Consider the following 5,000-nt stretch of genomic DNA (forward strand, 5'->3'; position numbering starts at 1 on the left):
AATCCAGAGAAAGCCTTATAATCTAAGAATGCGTTTGGTCAGTAATACCTCACAGAGGAACATAACGTGTATGTGGTAAAGTCCGTCCTCAAGTTGGTGGTCCTCATTTCTGTCATTTTACCTATATAGGCTGAGTAAGCTGCGTACCTAGTTTAAAGCAGTTATTAGCCCCCCCCCCCCCAAAAAGGGCCGAATTAAAACACCCAAACCTTCCCTCATCTCTGTCTTACACATCTCAACACATCTTCCTATTTTATGTTTCTTATCATCTTATCGGTTTCTATATTCACACACTTGGGTTTAGGATCACCAATTTAACCTAGCTAAAAACGGATTCAACCTGAGAACAGATTTTACTGGCAACATATACACTCTGCTGTAGTATAATATTTTTGATTTATCTCTAATTTTTTTGATAAATGAGCTTATCCTATTTAACTTTCTTTCTAACTCGTAGAACGTTGGTTGCGATAAGAAACTGGGCTCTGCAAAGGTTTATGATCGATGTTTACATTGCGGAGGGAATGGTAGCTCGTGTATCTTATCAGAGGATACTTATAGGAAGGACTATCGCACCTACGGTAAGGGAGAAAACATGGCTGATTCACGATGAATGCTAGTTAAGGCCGATAACGTTTGCGATTGATCAGATGAAATTTGCCGTTCTATGAATGAATCGCCCTCAGCTTCTCATTATCCGCGATCCGAAAACTTGGATGGGCTTCCGCCGGTTAGATAAGTCATTTATTATTCAGCCGCTTCAACAGGTTCACTAAAGGGAGAGATTCGATTCAGTATTACAAAAAAAGTAACCTAGTAGCATAAGCAGCAAACTCACTTACTATTAAATAGCCTCAAAGAGCTCTGACATACCTTTTTCTTGGCGAAATCCATCAGTTTTGAAGTGGGGAAAACAGCTTCTCGAACACTATGTTTGCATGAGGATTACGACTTCAACCGAGTCCTTGAGTATTTTAAACATACAGAAACTTCGAATGGTGAAAATCGCTGTTGATGTCTAAGTACATATTTTTCAATATACAATTGCGTCTTTGACATTCCACACCTTTCTCTAGAAGAATTGACCGAGAATAACCTATTTTACTAATGGTAAGTCCCTACTGATTCCTCGGCAGTTCCGTATCCCTCTGTGAGGCAAATGAACAAAATTCTCATTAACTTCAATGAACTGCCAAATTAGCAGTTTTACCCCGACAAAGTGTTCGGAATCGCCCAGGACGGGCTATAAATTAACCATAAGAAAAATAGGATATTTTTGCGTGACGGCATTGAAAGTGTGAAGCTTGTGGAGCCGTGTATGGAAAGAAAAGACTTGAGTGAGATAATGGTGGAAGACAATTAAGAATTACAAAATGGAGGGGTAGATGAGATTCGAGTTAGGAGTAACCAAGAGGCCATTACCCAATAGTAACAATGTAATATCAGGTTTGTCCCCAACAGCGTCAGAAAAGTGCCTACTTTTACACCAGGTTTTTCAAGAAAATAAACTGTAGATCAAATCGGCTAACTCAGTGTTGTGCCCAATTCAAATCTCCCAGGATTAATATTCTTTGCATAATGTATTTACATTATAATGTAGCCTTCGCATTCAAATGATATAGAAATACCTGGAACAAAACGTTTTATTCCCATAAAACACTTTTCGGAAACTGATGAAGACTTAGTCAATTTGGGTAAATCTTACTCTTGGGTAATGAACTCATGGTGTAAACGCATACAAATCCAACTCCTTTAGTCAGTTGCCATTCCACTTCCGCTTCCTATTAAAGAAAAAAGCAATTAGAGAAGGCAACCACTTAGTAACTAGCCTTGGTATTTTCACTTTTCAGGACAATACAATGGCGACACGATGGTAATAATTCCACAAGGAGCAACAAATGTCTGGATTCATGAGTTGGGAAACACAATTAATTTCCTGAGTAAGAAATAAAGTTTCTTGAGTGTAATTATGTTAAAATAGAACTCCGGGGTAAAAACGAAGTTATTTTGGATGCTTGCCATCTGTCTCAGGTTAAATCTTTTCATACAACAGAAATCGATGGAAATGGAGTTCCGCCATCTTGAAAATTGCAAGCTTGTTCAGAAATTAAATCCGCAATTTTTTTCTTCATTACTGAGTTTAAGAGCGATTTTCAATTGAATGTCGTAAAATCAAAACCAAAGTAATTACTTTGGCCAATCAAAAATGATGGAAACAATCCGGTAAACCCATAAAAACTCGAAGTAATTGCACGTAGCCGACACAAAGCGCGGGAAAATGTGCACGGGCGAGCCATGATTGGTTTTGGTTTCTGATTGGCGCGAGAACTTTGAACCAGTCACTGAGTGAAGTAATATAAACCAAAGCAATTCGCTAATTACTTTTGGCACTCAATTAAAAACCACTCTATTGTGAAGTTATATTTAATAGCTAGAATTTAGAAACAGAAAAGCCACGACAAAAACGGTGTTTGGAAACTGCTACTGAAAACGAATGACTTGACGATTCAACGTCACGACTCCGTTGCTGACCAGTGTAACACGGGTTGTATATATCCAATGTTTTCATTCTCAGACATCTTTTGAGTACAAAATCTCTTTTAAATGAAAAGATCGTCAAATAACGTTGGTAAACATTTAAACCTAAAATTTCTAAGTTAGTTTATAATACGTCTGTTCTCAAAGTGCCTCCGAACTTCGCTGAAAAAGTTAATGATATTTGCTTCAAATTCATCTGGAACTTCAAGCCCGATAAGATAAAACGTCAAACATTAGTTCTTCCTGTGGACAAAGGCGGTGTTAATATGGTTGATTACACCATATTAGGTAAATCTCTTAAAGCAGCCTGGGTCAAACGCCTTTGTGAAGCTGAAGGTAGTAAATGGTGCTCCGTCTTCTTCTCTGCTACAGCTCAATACGGGGGTCGATTTATCTTTGAATGTAATTTTGACACACGCGACTTAAATTTGACCTCACGCGTGCCAAGTTTTTACAGAGATATATTGACTGTTTGGCAGGAGTTGCACTCTAAGAACCCCTCCACGACTAGGGAATATCTACACGAAATTATTTGGAACAACCGGTTCATATAAGAATAGATGGGAAACCAGTGTTTTACTTGTCATGGTATAGAAAAGGGGTAACTAAATTTACCATCTTTTAAACGAAAGAGGAACCTTTTTATCGAGACCCGATTTTCAAAGAAAATATGGTTTGTCAGTGAACTTCCTAACTTATAATGGTATTCTTGCTGCGATCCCTGATGAATGGAAAAAATCAATTCTTAATTCAGAACTTCTGATAACCGTGAGGGACACAACCTCATGTCCGCGAACGTCACGGCCAAAACCGACCGTAAAATGTTTGTGCTGAAATTGTTTAAACCCCCGAACGTAGAAAGGAAACAAGTAGAACAAAATATCTCGACTAAAGCTGTCTATGAATTACCCTTCAAGGTCACAATGGAAGACAAACTTAGATGTTTTCAATATAAGGTGGTACATAACATTCTACCTACTAACAATAATTTTTACAAAATGAAATTGAGAACATCTCCGGACTGCGGTCGTTGTAGCCACCCTCATGAGAATTTAGTTCACCTTTTATATGAATGCCCCAGTATTCAAATTTTTTGGCAAAGGGTAATTAGCTAGCGCTGGTGGAACGAATTCGAAAAGAGATTGGAAAATGTCACCTTAAGTACTTGGGATATATTGTACGGCTATAAGCCTGAATCAATATTTTTCAAACGCTCAATCATTATGTTATTATTGCAAAGTACCACATCTTTCTTTCATGGTTAAATAAAACCTCTCCCAGTTTTGAAATTTTCTGCGTTTTACTTAATGAAAAGATTCTTTGTGAACGTAGAAATTCCTTTTAAAATAACACATTGGGAAAATTCAGAGCAAAATGGGGACCACTATGTGCATGAGCTGTGTCAAATATCTTTGTCCCAGGGGATGTGCCACTCCTATTCTTATGTTTCTATTTGCAAAATAATTGTAGGGTATGTGTTAATATTGTAAGTTAAATAAGTAATTGTATTGTTTTGGAGAGTAAATTATGTAAATTGTAGTATTGTAAGTTGCATTCATAATTGCATCGTTTTGTTAAGTAGTGCAAGTAGCGTAAGTAGTTATCTCTGCTGTAATTTGTAGTTGTATTATTGTTGTAAATTTGGTTAGGAAATGTACAAGCGTAGTATTGTAAAAAAAGTGCTCAGCTGAAAAAAAAAAAGAAAATTTAAACCTGGGACAGAGCCCCGCAGTTTCCCTTTAAAAGGTCTTATTTGCAGCATATCAGTATATGAGCCATTTCATATATCATTCCATTAGACTTTTAATTAATAGGACGTTTGCTTTTCAATAAGGTATTGCGTCTAACCAAACTGGTAAATACTACGTCCCTGTACCGAGCTGGACAGGCACTCACTATGCAGCAGGAACAGAAATATATCATTCCATGAAATCCTATCATGACGCCGAGGAGATCTACATCCGGGGACCCACGAACGAGGCTCTTCAAGCTAAGGTAACGCACTGTTTGTATTTTAACTTTTGCGTCGGCCAGCGCAAAAATACTCCATTATTCATCATCAGGCTAAGGCCGGAAATTCAATAGTATGTCCTTTGTGGGTGACACGTGGGGTCCGTGCATTCATATTGATCGTTCTCTCGATTTCACGCGTATCTGGTCGCGTATTTGGTCGAGGGTACTGGCAGTACCCACAAATAATGTTTTTTTTTTCGATGATGACTCGGAGATACTCGGCTTTCCGATTACTAGTTCGGATGCTCTACCACTGCGGAGCCACTGGAGGCTCATGGCAGCTCGGCCATTAAACTAGGTTCAGGTGAAATTTGATGGTTTGTATCTGACGTCACGGCGGCCATGTTGGTATGCAAAACAATGTAGTAAGATGCCTTTTGGGAATTTGACTTTATTATCATGCAAAACTTGTGGACTCATTTTCTACTGTTTGGTACACCAACATGGCC

The 5,000-nt window shown here is 38.2% G+C and overlaps 1 pseudogene; it reads left to right on the forward strand.

The window, feature by feature from the left end:
- Positions 1–5,000, forward strand: part of LOC137973710 (A disintegrin and metalloproteinase with thrombospondin motifs 16-like) — a 42,958-nt pseudogene that overhangs the window by 28,286 nt on the left and 9,672 nt on the right.

The sequence above is a fragment of the Montipora foliosa genome, chromosome 10 (genome assembly GCF_036669935.1).
Source record: "Montipora foliosa isolate CH-2021 chromosome 10, ASM3666993v2, whole genome shotgun sequence".
Lineage (NCBI taxonomy): Eukaryota > Metazoa > Cnidaria > Anthozoa > Scleractinia > Acroporidae > Montipora > Montipora foliosa.